General features: G+C 38.5%; 1 long non-coding RNA gene across 1 annotated transcript in view; it reads right to left on the bottom strand.

Annotated features, from left to right (window-relative positions):
- The window catches only part of LOC131381831 (uncharacterized), a 243,567-nt gene that overhangs the window by 95,818 nt on the left and 122,033 nt on the right, over positions 1 to 25,716 (bottom strand). The window lies entirely within an intron of this gene.

Genomic DNA, 25,716 nt, shown 5'->3' with positions numbered 1-25,716 from the left:
GTAGAGACGGGGTTTCACCGTTGTCTCGATCTCCTGACCTCATGATCTGCCTGCCTCGGCCTACCAAAGTGCTGGGATTACAAGCGTGAGCCACCGCGCCCAGCCGCCTGTGTTCTTAAGAAATTAAAACCTCTTCAACTCTCACCTGACCTAAAATCTAAGCATCTTATTTTCTTCTGCAATGCCGCTTGACCCCAATACAAACTTGACAGCAGTTCCAAATAGCCAGAAAACGGCACTTTCAATTTTTCCATCCTGCAAGATCTAAATAATTCTTGTTGTAAAATAGGCAAACGGTCTGAGGTTCCTGATGTCCAGGCATTCTTTTACACATTGGTGCCTCTCTAGTCTCTATTCCCAATGTAACTCATCCCAAATCTTCCTTCTTTCCCTCCCACCTGTCCCCTCAGTCCCAACCCCAAGCGTCGCTGAGTCTTTCTAATATTCCTTTTCTACAGACCCATCTGACCTCTCCCCTCCTCCCCAGGCTGCTCCTCACCAGGCCCAGCTAGGTCCCAATTCTTCCTCAGCCTCCGCTCCTCCACCCTATAATCCTTTTATCACTTCCCCTCCTCACACCTGGTCTGGTTTACAGTTTCATTCTGTGACTAGCCCTCCCCCACCTGCCCAGCAATTTACTCTTAAAAAGGTGGCAGGAGCTAAAGGCATAGTCAAGGTTAATGCTCCTTTTTCTTTATCCCAAATCAGATAGCGTTTAGGCTCTTCATCAAATATAAAAATCCAGCCCAGTTCATGGCTTGTTCGGCAGCAACCCTGAGACGCTTTACAGCCCTAGACCCTAAAAGGTCAAAAGGCCTTCTTATTCTCAATATACATTTTATTACCCAATCTGCTCCCGACATTAAATAAAACTCCAAAAATTAAATTCCGGCCCTCAAACCCCACAACAGGATTTAATTAACCTCGCCTTCAAGGTGTACAATAATAGAAAGAAGTTGCAATTCCTTGCCTCCACTGTGAGACAAACCCCAGCCACATCTCCAGCACACAAGAACTTCCAAACACCCGAACCACAGCAGCCAGGCATTCCTCCAGAACCTCCTCCCCCAGGAGCTTGCTACAAGTGCCAGAAATCTGGCCACAGGGCCAAGGAATGCCCACAGCCTGGGATTCCTCCTAAGCCGTGTCCCATCTGTGCGGGACCCCAGTGGAAATCGGACTGTTCAACTCACCTGGCAGCCACTCCCAGAGCCCCTGGAACTCTGGCCCAAGGCTCTCTGACTGACTCCTCGGCTTAGTAGCTGAAGACTGATGCTGCCTGATCGCCTTGGAAGCCCCGTAGACCATCACGGACGCCAAGTTTTAAGTAACTCTCACAGTGGAGGGTAAGTCTGTCCCCTTCTTAATCAATACGGAGGCTACCCACTCCACATTACCTTCTTTTCAAGGGCCTGTTTCCCTTGCCTCCGTAACTGTTGTGGATATTGACAGCCAGGCTTCTAAACCTCTTAAAACTCCCCAACTCTGCTGCCAACTTAGACAATTCTCTTTTAAGCACTCCTTTTAGTTATCCCCACCTGCCCAGTTCCCTTATTAGGCCAAGACACTTTAACTAAATTATCTGCTTCCCTGACTATTCCTGGATTACAGCTACATCTCATTGCTGCCCTTCTTCCCAATCCAAAGCCTCCTTTGCGTCCTCCTCTTGTATCCCCCCACCTTAACCCACAAGTATAAGATACCTCTACTCCCTCCTTGGCACCCAATCATGCACCCCTTACCATCTCATTAAAACCTAATCACCCTTACCCCACTCAATGCCAATATCCCATCCCACAGCATGCTTTGAAAGGATTAAAGCCTGCTATCACTCACCTGCCACAGCATGGCCTTTTAAATCCTATAAACTCTCCTTACAATTCCCCCATTTTACCTGTCCTAAAACCAGACAAGCCTTACAAGTTAGTTCAGGATCTATGCCTTATCAACCAAATTGTTTTGCCTATCCACCCCATGGTGCCAAACCCATATACTCTCCTATCCTCAATACCTCCCTCCACAACCCATTATTCTGTTCTGGATCTCAAACATGCTTTCTTTACTATTCCTTTGCACCCTTCATCCCAGCCTCTCTTCGCTTTCACTTGGACTGGACCCTGACACCCATCAGGCTCAGCAAATTACCTGGGCTGTACTGCCGCAAGGCTTCACAGACAGCCCCCATTACTTCAGTCAAGCCCAAATTTCTTCCTCATCTGTTACCTATCTAAGCATAATTCTCATAAAAACACACGTGCTCTCCCTGCTGATCGTGTCCAATTAATCTCCCAAACCTCAACCCCTTACAAAACAACAACTCCTTTCCTTCCTAGGCACGGTTAGTGTGGTCAGAATTCTTACACAAGAGCCAGGACCGCACCCTGCAGCCTTTCTGCCCAAACAACTTGACCTTACTGTTTTAGCCTAGCCCTCATGTCTCCGTGCAGCGGCTGCTGCCACCCTAATACTTTTAGAGGCCCTCAAAATCACAAACTATGCTCAACTCACTCTCTACATTTCTCATAACTTCCAAAATCTATTTTCTTCCTCATACCTGACGCATATACGTTCTGCTCCCTGGCTCCTTCAGCTGCACTCACTCTTTGTTAAGTCCCACAATTACCATTGTTCCTGGCCCAGACTTCAATGCCGCCTCCCACATTATTCCTGATAACACACCTGACCCCCATGACTGTATTGCTCTGATCCACCTGACATTCACCCCATTTCCCCACATTTCCTTCTTTCCTGTTCCTCACCCTGATCACGCTTGATTTATTGATGGCAGTTCCACCAGGCCTAATCACCACACACCAGCAAAGGCAGGCTATGCTATAGTACAAGCCACTAGCCTGCCTCTTAGAACCTCTCATTTCCTTTCCATCGTGGAAATCTATCCTCAAGGAAATAACTTCTCAGTGTTCCATCTGCTAGGCCCCCTCCCTTCCCTACACATCAAGCTCGAGGATTTGCCCCCACCCAGGACCGGCAAATTAGCTTTACTCAACATGCCCTGAGTCAGATAACTAAAATACCTCTTAGTCTAGGTAGACACTTTCACTGGATAGGTAGAGCCCTTTCCTACAGGGTCTGAGAAGGCCACCGCAGTCATTTCTTCCCTTCTGTCAGACACAATTCCTCAGTTTAGCCTTCCCATCTCTATACAGTCTGATAACAGACCTGCCTTTATTAGTCAAATCAGCCAAGCAGTTTCTCAGGCTCTTGGTATTCAGTGAAACCTTTATATCCCTTACGGTCCTCCGTCTTCAAGAAAAGTAGAATGGACTAAAGGTCTTTTAAAAACACACCTCACCAAGCTCAGCCACCAACTTAAAAAAGACTGGACAATACTTTTACCACTTTCCCTACTCAGAAGTCAGACCTGTCAGAATGCTACAGGGTACAGCCCATTTGAGCTCCTGTATAGACGCTCCTTTTTATTAGGCCCCAATCTCATTCTAGACACCAGACTAACTTAGACTGTGCCCCCAAAAAACTTGTCATCCCTACTATCTTCTGTCTAGTCATACTCCTATTCACCGTTCTCAACTACTCATACATGCCCTGCTCTTGTTTACACTGCCAGTTTACACTGTTTCTCTAAGCCATCACAGCTGATCTCTCCTGGTGCTATCCCCAAACTGCCACTCTAAACCCTTGAAGTAAATAAATAATCTTTGCTGGCAGGACTATGCTGAACCTCCTTAGGCACTCTCTAATCAGATGTCCTAGGTCCTCCCAATTCTTAGACATTTTATACCTGTTTTTCTCCTTCTCTTATTCCATTTAGTTTCTCAATTCATCCAAAACCATATCCAGGCCATCACCAATCATTCTATAGGACAAATCATTCTTTTAACATCCCCACAATATCATCCCTTACCACAAGACCTCCCTTCAGCTTAATCTCTCCCACTCTAGGTTCCCACGCCGCCCCTAATCCTGCTTGAAGCATTCCTGAGAAACATCCCCGTTCTCTCTCCATACCACCCCCCAAAAATTTTCACCGCCCCAACACTTCAACACTATTTCGTTTTATTTTTCTTATTAATATAAGAAGGCAAGAATGTCAGGCGTCTGAGCCCAGGCCAGGCCATTGCATCCCCTGTGACTTGCGCGTGTGCATCCAGATGGCCTGAAGTAACTGAGGATCCACAAAAGAAGTAAAAATAGCCTTAACTGATGACATTCCACCATTGTGATTTGTTTCTGCCCCACCCTAACTGATGAAGGTTCTTTGTAATTCTCCCTACCCTTGAGAATGTACTTTGCGAGATCGACCCCATGCCCCCAAAATATTGCTCCTAACTCCACCGCCTATCCCAAAACCTATAAGAACTAATGATAATCCACCACCCTTTGCTGACTCTATTTTAGGACTCAGCCCACCTGCACCCAGGTGAAATAACAGCTTTATTGCTCACACAGAGCCTGTTTGGTGGTCTCTTCGCATGGACGCACATGAAACTCTGTGTGAACAGATTGACTAAATTCAAAAAACTGTATTATATGGTTTTTCTGTAAATTGAGCATTGAAATAAAAGCATAACAAGGGTTTCCTATGGCACTAGCTGCTCTTTGGCAAAATCTGTAAAGGGTTATAAAAGGTTTTTGCTTCTTTACGTTTTCTGAGTCATCATTTTTGCAAAACAAATAATTTGTGGTAATCTGGAATTCTGTTTCATAATATCAAGTGTTTTAAACCTTGAACATTTAACAGCCTTCCCAAAATCAAACTTGAGCTTCAAAATTGTCTTCCCCAGCACCTGGCTTTTTGAGTAGTTTGAGAGGGCCCCTGAAGTGTCCAGAGAAGAGAGGTAAATAGGATTATTTGACATGTTTAGGTACATGGGATTGCCAAAATGATGTTCAGTCTTCTTTAGGTTATATCTTGGTAAATAATGCTAATATATGTTCCAACATTGTATGAGAGTTCTAAAATTCTAATGTCTAAGTATATGCTACCAATCATAATTAAGGTTAAGTTATTGCAAACCACAGAGATAACCAAACATTTTTGTCAGTTGTGTTTCTAACTGTCACTACCCCGGGCATTTTGCTATTCACAGACAATTGTTGTCTTGCTTTAATCCTTTTCAAAAGATAGTTTATAATAAGCTACAGAACTTTAGGAGGTGCTCTCAAATACAGGCTTCTGAAAGCTTTTGAGATTGTAACATTGAAATAAAGGAAAATTATTTACAGGGCTCATAAAGGGCTGAAATATTCAAAAATATCAAGCAAAACAAGATTTAACTAGATGGACTGAACTCAGGAAGCTGAAGCTAATCTTTTTGACTTTTGCTTGGAATATTGCTGATCCTTGTTTTGTTTTTCACAGTCAAGGAAACTTATTTTGAACTATTTACGGTCATTAATAAGTAAAGTATACACTCCTGTGATCAAAATTTGTAGCATGTTTGTTTCTCTCTGCCTGGTTCCTCTAGAATTTAGAAATTATCTATGAGTATTCTTATGGCAATATAGTTGTTTACATCAGTGCAATAAGAATCCATTTTTCTTTTGCAACAGAAAACAATTGGAAAAACTGGTTATTTTACTAAGGCTTTGACTGGAAGGGCATACTTCCCTTTAAGGAGTCAAGCTTGACTTGCAGAGCCAATAAAAGCCCCATGCGGAAGCTGGTCTCATACTCAGTCCCTATACAGGGTTCCTGACCTGTGGTCAGTAAAGAGTGTCACTTTCTAACAGGTCCAGGAGCTCCAAGTTTATCTTGGGACTGTAAGAGGAGAGGATGACCCAACTCACATGTATTTGAGGATAAACCCATGGCTAGGCATGGCTTTAAAAGGTCTTATCTGAGATCCCTTGAGGAACAGAGTTCCATCAAAGCCATTCTAAAAGGCCTGTGTAGAAATAATTATTATGCAAATAATCAGGCCAAGTATAAGGCTGAAGTCTATTTTGCAAAAAACTCAGTCCTATCATGGTTTTTTTCTTAACAAAAGTGAGGACTGGAGAGAAATTATGTTTCAAAAGTTATACATTTGTCATTAAATTCTAAACTCACTAGTTGTTTTCAAGTTTTTGCCTACATTTTTAGACTAACCCTGCTTATTCCTGTGAACCAACCAGCAATCCCCAGCTGCAGCTCAGAAAGAACAAGAGGGGTGTTATCTGGTAATGTAGAAATCTGGATCAATATTCTAGTTCTGAGCAATTATCCTGCAAATCCTGCCAGGTGATGGGAATAAATAGAATGCCCATCACTAGGAAGTTTCCTTTTTGGGAGAGTAAGACCAAGAGCCCTAACCAAAGCCAAGCACCATGCACCGAAACCCTAGCAAGCATAACTGCGGCCACCAGTTATCTGAGTGTGCCACAAGACATCCTTTTCTCTCCCTTGTTGGAAGAGGAGTCAATGCCACAGCTTTACCTTAGCATTCAGCTTATCATAAGGAGTCCATGCAGTTCCAAGCTTTGGGTCAAAGCCCTAAGAAGGAAAACTGGATCTGAGGGATCCAGAGGCAGACAATAATGGAAGTTAAAAGGAACAGCACAAGTGAGTGTAGCTGATTCCTGCCCATTAAGTCAACCCAGCCTTCTTGTTTCATGGATAAAGGCCATGTTAATATCCATGGCATAAAAGAGGTCTAGGGAACTCCAAGGCTACTTACAGTAGGGGTGATAGAGGTATAGGTGAAAGTAGATAATTCCTATTCCCTAGGCCCCCCAGCTTCATGGGTGCAAGCCGCTTTGGTACTCATGGTGGCACCTGCCAAGGTCTCCAGAACTTGGGGATGCAAGGACAGCAGATGGAAAAAGGACGCTTTTCCATCTCTCCCTGAAGTACCCCGGGTATCTTTTAGGAAGTGAAGGGAACCGTGGATGCCTGCTCACCTTTCTACATGGGTAGCCATTCATCTTCACTCTGTATCCCTTTCAAATGCATCCTAACCCCCTGGGACTCCTTTAAAAAATGCATTCTCCTTTCCTTTCCCCTTCTCTGTCTTCTCTTCACAGATAGGTAATTGTGTTCCTGTACTATGGGACACTCATCTCAGATGCATCCTCCAAACTGGAAAGAGTTAATTTCCCAAACCTTGAACTGGTTGGCTTGAGATTAGGCTCAGGGGAAGGGAACACAGAAGCCCAGTGTGCCGGCAAAAGGGTGAAGTTTTTTTTCACTGGTCAAGCTTTTGGCCTCCTCCCTTTGCAAACTGGTAAATGGGATTTTTGAGCTCTCCTTACCCCTCCCCTTGTTTCATTTTGATACATGTTTTCTAATAACCTGGTTCGTCTGTTCTTGCCTTCAGGCCATCAAACTCCAACCAGTCATGCAACCAGAGCCTCTGACGATGGCCCCTTCTGCTGGGAACCCTTAAATGGGCCTCTGAGGGAGCTCTGACTGATGCTTCCCCAAAACAGCGCCCCCTGTCATTACGAAGCAGTTAACATTGGTCTTCATTCTTATCCTTATTCTAACAGCAGTTACATGTACTTCTTTAGACGTGGGGAATAAGACAGCCAGTTGGGAGGGGGTCTCTGGAAAACTCCATCTGGCCTGCGCACTAGGGTGGAGCCTCAGGAAGTTGATGACATTTGCAGCTGGGAGCAGCCTGGCCTCTCCCCTTCCTGTGTGGAACCTTAAATTCCACTGGCTTGGCAGGAAGCGCTGTAGCAGGGACTCTGGCCTTGCAGAGCATCCCTGTTTGCCCATTTTTCCCTTTCCACCCAATAAAACCCTGCTTCACTCACCCTTCAAACCATCTGCGAGCCTAAACTTTTGTGGCTGTGGGACGGACAAAGATGCCGTCTTTAGCTGAATTGAGGAAAAGTCCTGCAACACAGGTATCACTGCACATTTATAATGTTTCTCTGTTTTAAACCTTGTATAAATAGGAAAATATTGTATATAATCTCAAGCAAATTGCTTTTCTTGAAAAGTATTCATATATGTTAAAGATGTAGTTCTAGTTCATTCATTTTCTCTGTTTTGACTTTCTTTTATACATATACTACAGCTCATTTATCCATTTTCCTACTGTTGCAACATAGATTGCTTATTATTCTTCTAATTACTAACAATGCTGGTATGAAATTGTTGTGTATATCTCTGGTAGATATGTGTTATTTCTTTTTTGTAATGCTAGATTATAATGATTTGTCTAAGGTGGAGATGCCAGGGTAGACTCGCTCTGGCCGTATATAATGATTTCTGTGGCTACATAACCTGCCAACACTTAGTCTTATCACACATTTTATTTTAAAATCAATATGTAAAAAATGCTAATTTACTTGGTAGTAATTTCAATTTTTCTGATTATTACTGAGGTTGAATATGTTTTCATATGTTGACTGAATATTCCTGTTAATTTTCTTGTGAATTTCAGTTAATGTTTTTGTTGATTTTATTAACTTGTAGTGGTTTTGAAACATATTCTAGAAACCAATATTTTGTCTGTTGTACGTGTTACAAATATATTTATTTTGTATAGCTTCTTCATAGTTAGTACTTTGACAATTTTAACAGTAAAATTAGTTTCATGTTTTATAGCTATAATTATTATAACTTTTAAATAAATATTTCCTTAATTAAAATAAAAATGCATTATCCTTAATTTTCTTCTAAGATTTTTGAAATGTGTATGACTTTTTCATTCTTGTGCTGGATTTCTACCTGAAAAATATTTCTCCCTTCTGAGGTTCAGTACCTGTTTTTTGATGTAATGGTATGAAAAAAGGCATACTCACTGGGTTAGCTAGAGCTAAATATTTACTGACTAATAGTGGTCTCTTTCCGGCATCACACACACACACCATCATCCTGGTAACTTCCTGAGAGTCTCTTTCTTGTTCATTTCTCCTTCCATACAGGAAGGGGAGGGGTTTGAATCTAGAATGCTGATCTGTTTTTAACAAATAGCCCTAACTCCTTCCTCTCCCATACTTTAAAGCTGAGAGTTAGGAGAAGCATCTTTAGCTTCCTTTAAGAAAACAACTTATGATTTCAAATTTACATTGTTCGAAAGTCTCCCAATTTTCATCCAACTCCTCCCTTTGAAAGAAAACCAGCTTTATCTTCAAGATGAAATCTAAACCCCACCAGAGTCAACAGTACTGTTTTCTGTTTGTAATTTTTTTACCTCAAATTGACTCAGAAATGTAATAGAAGTTCAAACATAGTCTTAAAGGTAGAAAGAGTGGGGAAAACATGTCTACATAATTCTAAATTTCTGGACAAAGAAGGACTTAAAGATAACACACTTTGGAAAATAAAAGCAATAATAAATTTCTAATACCAGATATTGAATATTTTATTAAGCAGCAATTATCAATACTATAGAAATGCTGCAAAAATAAAATAGAAAAAAAAAACCCAGAAACAAACACAAGTGTATAATCAAATAAGATTTTAGAATAGTGAGAGGTAACCTCTTATAAATAATATTGTAATAAAAACAATAGTTATAATGATATTGAAAAAATATTCCCCAACTAATGGCAGTCAAATTATTTCCAATGAAATAATAGCATTAAGAATAGTGAATCACAGGATGGGTGGGGTGGCTCATGTCTATAATCCCAGCATTTTGGGAGGCCCAGGCAGATGGATCACTGGAGCTCAGGAGTTCAAGACCAGGCTGCGCAACATCGTGAAACCCTGTCTCTACAAAAAATAGCTAAATTAGGCAAGTGTGGTAGTGTGCACCTGGAGTCCCGCTACCCAGAAGGCTGAGGTGTAAGGATCACTTGAGCCTGGGAGGCAGAGGTTGCAGTTAGCCAAGATTCCCCCACTGCACTCCAGGCTGGGCCACAGAGCCAGACCCTGTCTCAAAAAAATAAAAATAAAAATAAAAATGACTAGTGAATCAATTATATTACTCAAATATAACTATAAATTTTTATAAGCTATTTGAATTGAATAAATTTTAAAGAAGAAATGCAAAGGAACAGAGTACAAAATTATTTATTTAAATATATAAAAATCTGTAAGTATATGAAAAAAGAATCAATTAAATAGCAATAGAATAAATAGAAAAATAATTTGCAAAATTTATTGTAAAGTGAAATATTTTACGTAGCATATATTATCTAAAATTTTTATTACCAATAAAAATAAAATATAGAACATAAATATACCAATACATAAAATAACATATACCTATTTCATATTTCATATGTACTGCATAGAATACAATATATCATAAGCATTAAATACGTATATCACTATGATACATAAATATGCTATGCACCATTATACAATGGATTATGAAGAAGCATCCAATTTTATTATAAAATTTACTGTTATGAAGATACAGGTGATCTTTGCCTTTGATGGGGTTACTCTTCCATAATCCCACTGTAAGTTGAAAATATCCTAAATCAAATGTACACTTTTTTACTTACAGCGTTTTTAACTTATGGGTTTATCCTGACATAACCCCGTCATAAGTTGAGGAGCATCTAAATGCATATCACTTTTGCACCTTTGTAAAACTGAAAACTTGTAAGTCAAAATATTGTTAAATCAGGTTTCTCTGTGTATAAAAAGTTATAAAATATTACTTATTAAAATTGTAACATTTTAAAATATGTGGTGTTTTTTCAAATTAGTATGAAAATGATGTAGCATCTTCAAGGGGCATTTAGGAAAGACCATGAATAAACTAATTATCCATATTCTTTAGCCATAATGGAAAGTAGTGTAATATTAACACTCTAAATCTTTAGATATTTTACAAAGAGAATATATGATTATAAAGTGGCTATAATAAAATGGTACCACTATACTTTAGTGGTGGTTTAAATTTATACATTCTATAATATTTAATTAAAATCCCTTAATTGCACATGTTTCATATAAGAATGTATCAAATAAAAATCATGAGATGTCCCTAGGGATATTTGATTGAAAATTTTCATTGAGTGCTATATAAACAAGTAAATATTGGAAACCAACTAAAATGATGATAGATGAAAGAAGATCTACACATTGGAATACAAGGCAATGAAATTTTGATGTCATTGATATCAATTATGATATAATGATAAGTAGAAAGCAAATCAATACACACACACACACACACACAAGTTTTGGAGACATGTATTACCAGTTTATTCATAGATATAGAACTGTGATTTTTCTCTTTTTTAACTTTTCAGTGTTAATACATTCTAGGATTTCCAAATTTGCAAAGTTTGTATAGTGATTTTACAATAAGAAAAAATTACAAACTCCCAACTTTTAAGAGGTAAAAGCTTGTTATGGTTGTGGAAAAAAGGGTTAGCGTGGAAGGCCTATGTGATACTGTCAAATATAGATTTGGTCTTTATCCAATTTCCTGACATACAGCTCCTAAAACCCTTGGATTCTCTTGAGTGATGTCTTTTGTATGCTGATGAGATGACTGATGGTAGGAGAGGCTAGATAGCTTGGGATGGGGGCTGGTCACCAGAAAGACTAAGGCATGATTGGAGAGTTGAGATATTCATTTCCATCCCCAACCTTGGGTACAGAAAGGAACTGAAGGTTAAGCTAATCACCAATGGCCAATGATTTAATCAATCATGCCCTTATAATTAAGCTTCCATAAAAACCTGATAGGACTGCGTCCAATAAGCTTCCAAATAGCTGAACCCATGGAGCTTCCTGGAGGGTGGCCTGCCCAGAGAGGGCAAGGCAGCTCTTCCCACACACCTGCCTTCTGCAACTCTGCTATCTGGCCATTCATCCACACTCTTTGTAATATCCTTTATAATCAACCAATACACAAAAGTGTTTTCCTGAGTTCTGTGAGCAGCTCTAGCAAATGTATCAAACCCAAGGAGGAAGTTGTGGGAACCCTGATTTATAGCCAGTTGGTCAGAAGTTTGTGGTGGCCCAGACTTGCAACTGCGGTCTAAAGTGGGGGACTGTATTGTGAGACTAAGCCTTCATCATATAGAGAGCGTCACAATTGATTTAAATTAAAAGACATCTGGGTGGTATCCACTGCAGAACTGATTGGTTGGTGTGTGGGGAAACATGCCTCCCACATCTGCTCTGGTATCGTCTGATACCAGATATGTCACCGCATGAGAGTAGAGAGTAGAAAAAGCACTTTTACGGTATTTTTATAGCTCTAACAGCCTACAATCTATTTCCTCTCTCTACAGGAGGTGCCTGGGAAAGACAGAAAAAGATGATTTGTTCCAAAACTCTTGCAAAATTGCTAATGGAAATACAGTAATGATATGTGGTAGTAATAGAATCCTTACATATGAAATGCTTTTAGCCGGTCGTACCTGGTCTACATAAGTTAATGAAATGTTAATAGGAAATAATCCTTAACAAAAGGGTTTCCTTTGTGCAAGTAATGTCCTGATGCATGTATTAGCCCCTTACACGTTAATTTTGAAATAAAAATGTGTTAATAGTAGAAGAAAGGGCACCTGCAGTTGGTCAGATTTCTCCATTTTTTTTTCTGTTTGTTGTAATTACCAGTATCCTTCACATTATCAGTAAAATTTGGTATTAGTTAGATCTATGATTCCTGTGACTCTGATTTGATTTGATAATTTGTATTGTCTAATAGTAAAGTTTTTAAAGCAGGCAAAGGTAAGGCATAAACTGGAGATTTTATGCAGTAATGATTTGGAAACACAAGATAATGCTTTGCACATAAGTAGAATGAAAATATTTTTTCATTAATTTACTACAGCACTGTGATTCCCCACAGAATCCACTTCAATTTTGTGCTGTTTCTCATAGAATCCATTTCTGTTTTTCTTTCTATCATACTTGAGTCCATTTTATATAAAATTAGCTTAGCGAGAAGAGAGGGCAATTATCCAGTCTCAAAGCACACTAGACAGAGACGTTTGCTTTTCTTCATATGGGAGAGATGCCTGAAGGAGGCACCTGCTATTGTCCATCTGTGGTCCATTTACATCTTGGTGAAGAACTTATAGGAAGAGAAGCACTTACAGAATGTGCAACATGCAGTGCAACCCTTCAAACAGTTACATAGAGTTAGAAATGTTAGGGCGTGATTTATTCCTCAGGAAGCATGAGATATTTATTCAGAGAGATTTGGCCCGGCTAGCAGTTCTTCTAAGTCCTAGATAAAGAGACAGTAACGAGCTTCAGCCAAAGAATAATCTTTTTTCTCTAAAAAGCTACCATTTATCAAGGCAGCTACTGGGTATTTAAAATAATTTTGTTAAAAAAATAAGTTCCAAATATATATCCTTGGGAAGCTATCACTGTTATTCACATTAACATATGCATACACATTTTAAATAATTTTTTATCAGATAATTATATGCACATTGACTCAGAGATGCACACACACAAATTTAATAGAGAAGGTAATGTCTGTTTGTAAAATATGAGTTTATAGTTCCTCAGGCATAAGTTTTACTATTTCCTTTTGTGTGATACTAGATTCCCTTTATCTCTTGGACCAAGTGTAAAAGAGAGATGATACAGTTTCCTGTTTCTTTTAGCTTCAAATGGCTGTCTAAAATGCCTTACCCATTAGACATAGTAATCCATACATACACAAATCCGTACACCTCTGTACATGGCATTTTCCTAATGCTATCTCTTCCCATCTTTGTATCTAGCAGACAATTTAACTTTTAATAAGCATTTTATTCAACACATATCATGTGCCAGGTACTATGAAAGGCATTTGGAATGATTACATTTATTCAGAGATTGTATTTATTCACGTTGCATGTATGACTAAAGTTGTTAAATGTTAAGATGTTCTAAGGAAATCAGAGAGTTTTCTCTACCTCAAGTTTGAGAATATGAAATGCTTCACAAGTGTAACTAAAGGAAAACATTGTAGAGATTCATTTTTTGCACATGGTTTAAAGTACCTACTCTTAAAAGTTGTAGAATTGACATATTTATTACAAAGTATAGGCTTCATTGTGTTGAAATGCCAAGAGATGATGACTCTAGCAATGAATTACTTCGAGTAAATTTTACTCATGGCATTGTTTTAAAAAATAGAAGATTAAATTTAAGAAACAGTTTCTTAACACAAAAAATAAATTGTTCATTCACTATTAAATGATAAGGATAAAGCTTTCAACTTGATGTTAAAAGAGCTTCAGTGTAGACGCTGGTTTTAGAATTTTTATCATTTTCGACTACATATTATTAAACAGAAATAGGGGAGACATTTTGCAATTGGTATAGTAGAGAATAATTGGGAAAAATTATTTTAACACAATATTTTAAACATTTAGCCTCCTTTGAGAACAGTGATGCAAAAATATTTTCTATATATTCTAATACAAGCAAATTTTAATCTCTTCATTGGATATTTTGATTATTTAACATATTTAATTTACATCTGATTTTTTTATGCCTGTTTGGTAGATTCTGAAATCTTTTCCTCCACCTCTGTGGACCTGAAATGAATCTGAATCCTTTATCTGGGCCCTGAGTGCTATGGTTGAGTGGTTTAATCTCTGTCCCTGGGAGCACAACCAACTTCATCTCCATTGAAATCTTGACTCCTCTGTGACTTGGCTTTGCATCTGGGTTTCCATCTGTCACACATTTCACTGGGTTGTCTTTATTCTTTCCTGGTAGGCTGTTTAAGAAGAATTTTTTTTTTTTTTTTTTTTAAAGAGTGGGCCCCGCCCATGTGCAGCTACTGCAATCATAATATGGTGACCGAAGATTTCCAGGATCCCCATTGTTGGGTGAATAAAATAGGATACATGAGAAATATTATAACTTAATCAGTGAGTTGATCTGTGTTAAGTATTTTGGAACCTTTTAAAAAGATTTTTTTTCCACTAGATAGATTAAGCCTGACTTTCAAGTTTAATGCATTCCTTTAATTCTCATATGCCTGAAACTGTCTCAGTAAGGCTCCAATGAGAAATCTCTCCTTTCTTACTTCTTTTAAAATTTTGACGATAAAGTAACACAGGCCTCTAAGATTATCACAATCAATGGATCTTTTATATCACTCAACAGAATTATGTGGTGATATGGTCTTGCTACCATGAATTTTCATATCATTGTTCATTTAAAAAAAATAATAAACCAGGAATTAGAATATCATTGACGCTATTATTTATAATATGAAGCCCAAGAGGAACATACTTAATTTAATGTTATGTTCACGACAATGACAAAATGTTACGTTTGATTTAATATGCAGTTTGTGCAATGCCAAAATAAGCTGTGAATTATGCAAAAATAAATTGATTTGTTGTTTGTGTTGTAAATTTTTGGAAAACTAGGCAGGTCATCACAAATTTTTTTTCTAGATAATAACATCAGTTGATATTTCTATCTGTTCATTGCAAACACAAACATCTGTATAATTTTTATCTACCCAGTTATGATTCTTTATATATATATAAGCATTTTTATTTGTTAGTTTGAGAATGTTGGGTATCATACATTTGTCTTAATTTGCACATATGTCAGAAAATATACAAGAGAAATTCAAGGGAAATTGAGAAAGGCAAAGGGATCATAGTCTGTTGTGGTTGCATGAGGAATAGGAAGTATTCATACCTGCCACACTCTTTTTTTGGGAGACTGTAAGTATCATTTCACAATTTTACAACACCTTATAGCTCTCTCCTAAGTTCTCTCTCTCTCAATCTCTCTCTCTCTCTCCTCCTTCTTTTTCTTCACTATCTCTCTCTGGCTTTGAGTGTGGCTTTTTGTACTGTGTGTATTCTTACTATTTTACAGAATTCACAGAGAGAAGAATACGGAAGTTATGGTAAGATGTGGGAGCAAAAACCAACAAATTAAAAGATAATTTATCTTAAGAAAGTAGCTGGAGAGGTCTTTTAAACTAAAAAACTAAAAATCAGCTTAAGAGGTTTGCCACTTGCTTCAGTAAGCATCGGGATTTAGTGAAGATTTGCATACAAGGAAGCAATCCTGATCCCTCTGGTATTATGGAGACTACCAGAGGTAGAAGACCCTATTGGAGCAATGGATACAAAGCAGGTCACTATGTAGAGATGTGGCCTCCTTGATCCACCCTAAAGCTTGGCCAACTCTTCCCTCCAGGATTCCAAAACCTCCCCACAGATGCCTGAACTAAGGAAGTGGACAGCCTTAGGAGACAAGCGTTTGCTGGAACAGACGTTTCTCTTAATTTACATGAGACTATCTCCTGGGTAAGAAAATGGGCATGATGTGGTGAAGCAGCCCTGCCTTGGGAGACCAGGATACCGAATACCTTCAACATTCCCTAACAGTGTGGCCATGGGAAAGTCTCCTAGAATCTTGAGATTCCAACTCTTTACTTGGTAAAAGTGATCTCTAGGAATTGAAGGAAATCAAAATATTTCTCCCCAACATATTGAGGACTGTTAAAGACACAGAAAATATAGGGGGACACTGTTTCAGCTTCTACTTGCTTGATGACAGGACACCAATTCTTCCTTAATGGAGACAGCACTTGTTTATTGACCCAGAAAAGGTACCAGCAGGCACCGCAGGAATCTGAGAACAGATTTTACTAACTTCCCACATTTTCCTATCTTTTATGGCTCTTTGTTAAAATACTATTGGAGCAGGCTGGTCACGGTGGCTCACGCCTGTAATCCCAGCACTTTGGGAGGCCAAAGAGGGCAGATCACAAGGTCAGGAGTTTGAGACCAGCGTGGCCAATATGGTGAAATCCCGTCCCTACTAAAAATACAAAAATTAGCTGGGCGTAGTGGTGGGCACCTGTAGTCCCAGCTACTGGGGAGGCTGAGGCAGGAGAATCATTTGAACTTGGGAGGCAGAGCTTGCAGTGAGCCAAGATCACGCTACTGCACTCCAGCTTGGGAAACAGAGCAAGAGTCCATCTCCAAAAAAAAAAAAAAAAAAAAAAAAGAATTCAGTGTTGTCTTTACTTCAATATTTTCTCCAAGGATTCTCTAGTTTTAGCTCTTACATTTAGCTTTTTGATCAATTTTGAGTTAATGTTTGTATATGTTACCAGACAGGGGTCCAGCTTCATTATTTGCATATGGTTATCTGGTTGTTCCAGCATCATTTGCTAAAAATGAAAAGAAAAGAAAAACTATTTGAGCAAAGCCCTTAAGCCACTGACTTGAAAGAGAAATAATTTTTGAGCTGAGGTCTCTCTCTCCTGCATGATGGGTACAACACGGGTTAATAAATGTCTGCTTGTTTTGTTCTTTTTGTTTTGTTTTGTTTGAGACGGAGTTTTGCTCTTGTTGCCCAGGCTGGAGTGCAATGGTTCAACCTTGGCTCACTGCAACCTCCACCTCCCGGGTTCAAGCGATTCTCCTGCCTCAGCCTCCCGAGTAGCTGCGATTACAGGCACCCGCCACTACGCCCGGCTAATTTTGTATTTTTAGTAGAGACGGGATTTCACCATATCGGCCAGGCTGGTCTCAAACTCCCGACCTCGGGTGATCCACTCACCTCGGCCTCCCAAAGTGCTGGGATGACAGGCGTGAGCCACTGCACCCAGCCGCTTGTTTTTGTTTTCTTAAACTGACTTTTGTTTTCAGCAGAGTGTCTCAACTAAGAACCCAAAAAGGGAAAGAAAAGAAACTATGTGTTCTCCCCTACAGAATCTTCTTGCCATCACTTTATGAGATGACATGATTCAGAATTATCTCCTTGGCTTCTCATAGAGAGTTCCAAATCATGTCAACTTGCTTTGTGGAGAAAATGACCAGTTATGGATAGCAAGTACATTTGAAGCTGCTTCTGTTGCTCGGGGATCTAACAGTATGAGGCTCTGGAGAAGTTTTGCCCTTTCTCCCTAGGAGGGTGTGCTTTCTACAAACAGCCGATGTTCTGAGCTGCCTTCTTAAAGATGTGATTTCAGGAGCTCATTGCAGACCTCCTATGCAACTAGCCCATGAGTTCTTTGTGTCTTTAAGAACTTATCACAGAACTCAGCAGTATGAGAGCAGATCAATACATAGAGAGTTTCCTTTAAGTCTTACAGAAACTCATTATTCTCCAGTCTCTTTTTCCACTTATAGTAGAGAGAATCAGACTTGTGGATATCCAGTTAACTATCAATACCTTTAAAATATGTGAACAAGTAGTCCATCTGAATAATTATACCAAATGTCAAGGCTTTTAAAAGTGCTTAACTTTAAAGGTCCTTTGCAGTTGTTCAGACCTAGATTCTCAGTTCAGTCAGCAGAGAGACAAGGAAAAAATGAGGAACACTTTTCTCGAGCATAAATATTCACTGGTTTTTGAAATACTACTGATTCCGTGGATAAGAAAATAGGTCAACTTTATAGCTTTTTGTCTCCTAATTGATTTCCCACCACAAACAGTGGCTTGTGCCTATAATCCCAGCTACCTGGGAGGCTGAGGTGGGAGGATCACTTGAGCCCAGAAAGACAAAGCTGCAGTGAGCTGTGATTGTGCCACTGTATCCTAACCTCGGTGACAGAGTGACACACTGTCTCTTAAAAAAAAAAAAAAAAAAAAAATTTCCGTGAATATGCTGGTAAACCAGGAGATACAGAACTACTTGCCTCCAATTAGAACTCAAGCTCTCCTATAGCCCCTGCTAGGTGCTCACTTCTTATTCAGAAGGAGGACACATTTTCACCGTCTGTGGGGTGATCCGACAGCATTCATGAACGCACTTTAAAGGAACACTGTCGGCTGTGTAAAAAATCTCCCCAAATAAATGATAAGGGCTTTTGTGAAATCCACATTACTGTGGGTTTTGAGCTCTGAGCTACCATATTCATACAACAGAACTCTAGTACTTCACACAGTATTAATCCTTTGCATTTTGTAACTTAGAAATCTGCTTTGAGAGATCAATTCAGTAGTTTTTAACTTTTCCATTAAATATTATTTGAAATGCTTTCAGGCAGCCCTTGCTTATCCTCTGATGTGTGATACATTTTCTGGGTTTTTCCTTGCAAAATCAGATCCCCTTCTTTCAGTTAGCTACAAAGTGTTAGAATATTAAATGGTTATATTTGCCAATACCATACTGTACTCTAGAAATAAAGAGAGCTAAGAGTTACAGAAGACATGTTATCAAGTTTCTAGCAACTTCAAAAGCACGGAAAAGTTAGCACATGGAAGATTCTGATTTGTTTTAAAAAGTGACACAGAGCACATTTTTGAAGTTAGCGATAAATTGGCCATTTGAAATGAGGAAGCTATGGAATGTAGATCTGCTTTGAAACTGCAGTAAGGATCACAGAACAATGCCCCATTCTGATGAATAAGTAGAAACTAGGAAACAGAAAAGCATGTCATGTCTCCGTAAAGTTTGCTTGCTGGCACTATTCCTGCTTCAGCATTGAAAAAGTACACTCATTAACCAACTGAACACAACAACAGTGCCTTCCACAGTTAAGTTATGCTGCTTTAGGCATACTAAATTAGCTCTCTCCTGAAGTCTGTCCACAGCTTCAGAAAACGATTCCTGGAAATAAGGAGTATTGTGTGGATTTGAAATGAATCAGAAAGGAAATGAAAGTGAAACTTGGGAAAGAAGAAGCTTGGGTTGTGTTCATACAGCAGCATGTCCTCCTGACAATATACAGAATGGCCACTACACAGTGCACTATACTGAGTAATGAGAGGGCTACAGATAGTGTCATGAATTGAAAGCCTTTGCAACATAAGCGGAAATATAAAACACAGAAACAAGTACAAAATGAGAAAAACATACCCAAAGTTGGCATTCCATGCCAATAATGCCTAGGTAGAAGACACAGAAGAGTAGAGAGAGGATAATTAGAAAAATATGACATTGCAATAAGAAAACAAAAACCATTGCTATAGAAAAGAGAACTCAATTCAATTTAATTTATACATATCAGGTACACTAAATGGAAGACACTGAACGAGGTACTAGGGTTGCTGCAATAAACTCTACTCTATTCCTACAGTAACAGATATAAAGAAAACAGAGGGAATCTGTCATCATTATGGTTCCACAAACATTTTTGCTTGGACAATGAATCAACATTGGGTGGTAAGGAGAAATAAGACAGATAAGATAGGAAGCTCAATCTAGAACATATACTTGACATTTTAAATGCACACATGTGACTGTAGAGGAGAATATGAAATTGATTGGCCTGGAAATACATCGAAAATTTGTGTCATTAGAATAACACTGAGCCAGGAGTGCGAGCGTGGAGTCTGCCGTCAGGGCTCTATCAGTATTCAATGATCACTCTCTCTGTCACATTGACCATATGGCAAGTCAAATCAGGCTTTCAGGAAGCCAGGGTGACATGTCTGTAATGGAGTGTTGTATTCCAGTACTTCACACCTAATGCACTCTCTTAATAAAACAGGGTGGCCACCCTTCATTCTGTGGAAGGAAAAAAAATGAACGAACAATGGGAAGAGTCCAAAATTATAAGAAAAGTATTTCTTCTCCGTGCTACCGCTACAAAGCTCTTGGTTTCTCATTATACAATGAAGTTACACAATTTAGTAATGGGAAAACAGATAGTAAATGCACATTTCACAACAGAGCAAGACAATGCTTTTCACAGATGGCTGAGCACTGCAGGAATGTAAGGGATCCCCGTATGTGGAAAGGATCTACTTCAATTCCATACCTCAGTCCTTCACCTCCAGACATACAGGGTGACAGAATCAAGACATAACACTATTTGTAAATTAAATATTGGCGTGTCACAACACCATGGTTAAGCTCTCAGCATAAAAAAATCAGCTTTGAAAGAGAAAAGGCAAATTCACACACAGTGGCCCTGGTATCTGGCCTGTGCTCATGTGTTTAGGGAAAAACGTTTTGGCTCCCTGAAATATTTTAACACACGCATATATTTAAATAAATTATAATAAGGCAAACGTCATCATGCCAAAGCATCATTATGCTAAGACAAGAGGTTAATTTATTTAGTGAATAGAGTCTAAATGGCATTTGGTGCAAAGTGGATCCAGAATATTGATAAAGTACAGTTCTCAAGCAAAAAGTTATTTGTTTGTGCTTGTCAACACTTTATGTAACTCATTAATGAAAGAACCAGAGGGTAGATTAAGGGAAATATTCAACAGCATTTGAAAAAAATTGAGATCTATATAGTCATTTGTGTAAGGGATGTGTAAACAAAATTGCTAAATTAGAAGACTGGTTGACTTTTTACAGATTGTGAAATCACAGTATTTTATAAATTTCTGCAGATTAAATTCTAACCTTGACTATGGACTGTTGGCCAAATTAACTGTCACAATAAACATCAGATGACACACAAGCAGACTTATCGGAACATGCATGAACTTTATAAAAAACATATATTGTTATCCTCGTTTTACTTTTTCCAAGTCTGAAATACATTTTTGTGTCACAAGGAGAACCCCCTGATTGTATTCATTTTCCTTTTTCCACCCTTTGTGTTTTTGATAGCGCAGGCGCGGCCTCGGGCTCAGTTAAATGTACCCGCTAGATTCTAAAAATGATGACAACCATTGAGGAAATCTAGTCACCCCCTTTATTTTACTCATATGAAAACTTACAGCTCACATGGAAACAGAAAGAAAGTTTTCATGAAAGTTTCTTTCATAAAGGAAGTTTGTGAAAGAAAGGCTTAACATCTTACCCAGCCATATACCCTTTCAGAAGCAGGAATGGAACTGGACCCCAGGGGGTCTGACTTTGTTTCAGGACTCTTCCTAACGCAACATCCTTATCTGTATAAAAGTTTTAAACTGTTGTATGCGTTTCGTGAGCTTTATGCATTTTGTATAGTATTACCTGTGGGGGCAGGGCAAGAAGCTTTACAATGGAGTTGTCACTACATGATTCTCACATTTGCATTATTTCTGTGCTTTTTAGGTTCCATCTTAACTAAGTTTTAAATGCTAGAATGTAAGGGTTAAGCAGGTACAGCTCTCATTCTAATTTCTACCATGTATGGCAGGTAATTAAACTGTAGACGATGGTGCCCCAGGCGAAGGTGCCCTCAATGATTTACTATTCAGGGTCCTAATAATTTGACATTCCAAGCACAATACAGCTAAAACAAAGACTGAAACACTGGGAGCCATAAAACTGCTAGTATAATTCAAGACATCTAATCTGGGGGGAGAAAATCGAGAACCAATGGCTCTAACAGTGAGTCATCTGTTAGCATTCCCAAGCTCTGAACTGTAGCTTTAAGGAAGAAAAACAAATATCCTCATTTTGCACGTGAAGTCTCAAATCTAATGTGTTTCTGGTTCTGCATTTTAACACCTATATGCTCTGTAAAAAATATTCAATGTATTATTTTCCCAAGTTTTATCATACGACAGGGCTTCAACGTCTTATATTAAATCAGTTCTTAACTAAACAAGAGATTTTCCTCATACAAAATAAAAGTTGACACATTAAACAAGTGGTAATGAGGGTTTCAGGCCATAAATATCAAAGCATTTTTCAAACTTAAAAACAAAATTTGACATTATGGAATGTCTATATTCTTTTCGTGTTTTGTTTTGTTTTGTCTCGGGGGAGGAAAAATGGCATAATACCGAAACTCATCTTTATTTTATCTGTTGAATGAACCATTGAATATAAATGGTTACTAAAGTCTGCTTTTTTAATAGTAATGTAATAGAAGGAAAATGAAGGATTCTAGAATCTTGAAACTGGAGAAAACAATTGGAAGAAGCCAAGAATCCTAAATCTCACTCACATCCTCTAGATTGTTAGCAATCATTTATGCATAAAAATTCAATTTCCCTTTGCCATTTCCTTTTTATCAGCTAATAATAAACGTGTGCACTGGATGGATGTAATTAACTTTCCTATAGACAATACAATGTAGAAGTCTATCTAATTATTTGGGTCTAGATTATTTTAAATAACCAACCTGACTCTAAGTGAGCATAAACACAAAGCTCTGTCTACTACTAATAATAATATGTTGAAAATAAGGTATGGACAGCATCATCATTATAATAATAATTATCACTGTAAAATAAAATATTTTAAAAATAGCTCCCTATAACTTCAGCAGTTTTTAACTCTTTAGAATTTCTGCTATTCACAGGGAGATCCACGCAGGATGTTGTTCATGGGCAAAACAGTCAGACACTACTCCAAGCGATGGGACATAATTAGGTCTTTGTGTGTCTCATCTTATAGACTAGTGAGAAATGTAACATCTGGTATTCATCAGTTATAACAACCGCTTCCATTCTAGTGTTTTTATTTCAAACAACAACACACTGTATATGGCCTTGAGTCCAAAGCATGAACACCTTTATTTTGGAATGTAAATCTGTGGAATCTAAAAGAATCCTTACAGGCAGAGAAGAGAATGGTGGTTACCTGAGGCTGGGGGTGGGGAGAATAGGGAAGTGTTACTCAAAGCACACAAAGCTTCAGAAAGGATGAATAAATGGTAAGTAGGTGAGGTGGAAGGTATGTTAATTAGCTTGGGCCAGTTCTTCCACATTATCTGCATATATCAAAGCATCACTTGGTATCCCATAAATGTATAGAATTATAATTTGTCGATATTTAATAAGATAAAATTTAGAAAAATGAAAGAATAAGAAACACAAAGCTATACCAGACAAACAGGAAAGGAACTGATCTTCTCTTTTTTAGCATTAATCAGATTGATGCCTCATTTTCTGTTAACAGTCTAATAAAATTCCAAGGACGCAAGTCTCCTTGGACTATCCTCTATACTTTTACGGGGGTTCTAAAATCCCATGGCAATGCTGTCAATCACTCAGTAATGCCACAGATATTTATGGAGCACATACTATAAGCCAACACTGAATGAGAAAGGGAAAGTTCCAGTTCTTTCTGAGTTGGCATTCTAGTGCGAGAGATAGGCAGTAAACAAGGAAATATAACTGAAGGAAGTGATGAGTGCTAAGAAGAAAAATGAAACGGGTAAACTAATATGAAGCTACCCACCCAAATGGAGGAAATGTTATTTTACATGGTGTCCTCATGGAAGACCACTCTGAGGAAACACTATATAGACAGAGACTGAATTAAAATAAAAGAATAAACTAGATAATGATCTGGAGGAAGAAAGTTCAGGCAGTGAGAACAGCCAGCCCAAAAGTCCTAAGCAAGGAAGTGTTAGAGGAACCAAGAGAAAGCCCACAAGGCTGGGCAAGAGCTCACATGTGACATAAGATGTCTGGAATTTAGGAAAGGACAACTTTACGTAGAATTTATAAGCTATGTGCACAGTTTGGATTTTTTTCCCCAAATATGCTGGCAAGCCTTTGGAGAGTTTTGAAAAAGCAAATGGTGTAGTTTGATTTACATTTTTGAAAGATCACTCTGCTGCTGTGTATGAAAAAGAGTATAGAAGAGAACAGAAGAATGGATGCAAATGAGAATGTTATTAGGTAAGAATAATGGTAGATTAATTAAAATTTTGGCTATGAAGTTAATGAGATCTAGTTGAATGCTGAATATGTTTTAAAGGTAGAGCTCCTGAGATTTGCTGATAAATTTAATGTCAGGTGCTAAGTGGGGAAGTTGAAACAACAGTAAACCTGTTCGTTGTTGTTGTTGTTTTGTGGGAGGGGCGTGTTGAATAACTGGATAGCTGCTGGTGCCATTTAATGAGATAGGGATGGCCATGACAATCTGCATGAAGGGGTAAACGGATTTCTGATGGTGATGGATTAGCTGTGGGTATCTTAATAAATATATCAGTTGAGATTCTGAGTAGGTGATATTCTGAACTGTCCAGCAGAATTCCGTGCAATGACAGAAATGAGCAATAGAGTATTCATTCGGCAGGTGGGGTAATTAAATGCACTTTATTCACTTATTTATTTTTATTTTTTATTTTTTGTAGAGATGAGGTCTCGCTATGTTGAGGTCACTATGATAGGATCTCACTATGTTGAAGCTTGTCTCAAACTCTTGGCCTGACGCAAGCCTCTTGCCTCAGCCCCCCAAAGTGTTGGGATTACAAGCATGAGCTACTGTGCCCAGCCTTAAATGCACTTTAAATGTGATTCATGGGTGACTCAGGAACTTCACTTTAAATATGTTTAATTTTAATTAGTTCAAATCAAATTAGATACGTGTGGCTAGTGGCTACCACATCGGACACCTACATTTTAGAGGAATGGAGAGGTGAGGGACTCAGAAGGGTAGGAGGAAAGTCGAGTGTAAGGTGACACATTTGGAAACATTTTTTTCCAAAGGGAAAAGAGAAATATGGAAGAAACTAGAGGTATACGGGCACCAAGTGTGAAAACAAAAGTACTGGTAGACATTGCACTATTTATTATTTAACAGAAGTGATCCACCAGTAAAGGAAAAATAAAACTAACTCATTATGCTGATAGTGGACAAATGAACTAGTTCTTTTCTCTTCCTATTTGTTCTAATTTTCTTAGTGAAATAATCTCTCTAGGCCACACACAGTGGCTCCTGCCTGTAATCCCAAAATTTTGGGAGGCCAAGGATGGAGGATTGCTTGAGGCCAGAAGTTGGAGACCAGCATGTGAAACATAGTGAGACCTTGTCACTACAAACAAACAAGAAAGAAAGAGAGAAAGAGAAAGAAAGAAAGAAGGAAGGAAGGAAGGAAGGAAGGAAGGAAGGAAGGAAGGAAGGAAGGAAAGAAAGAAGAAAGAAGGAAGGAAGGAAGGAAAGCAAGAAAGCAAGAAAGCAAGCAAGCAAGAAAGAAAGAAAGAAAAGAAAGAAGGAAGGAAGGAAAGAAAGAAAAAGAAGAAAGAAAAAAGAAAGAAAGAGAAAGAAAGAGAAAGAAAGAAAGAAAGAAAGAAAGAAAGAAAGAAAGAAAGAAAGA

The sequence above is a fragment of the Hylobates moloch genome, unplaced genomic scaffold (assembly GCF_009828535.3).
Source record: "Hylobates moloch isolate HMO894 unplaced genomic scaffold, HMol_V3 SCAFFOLD_18, whole genome shotgun sequence".
Lineage (NCBI taxonomy): Eukaryota > Metazoa > Chordata > Mammalia > Primates > Hylobatidae > Hylobates > Hylobates moloch.
Note: the sequence above shows the minus strand (reverse complement) of the source record. Positions and strands in the feature narration are given on the sequence as shown.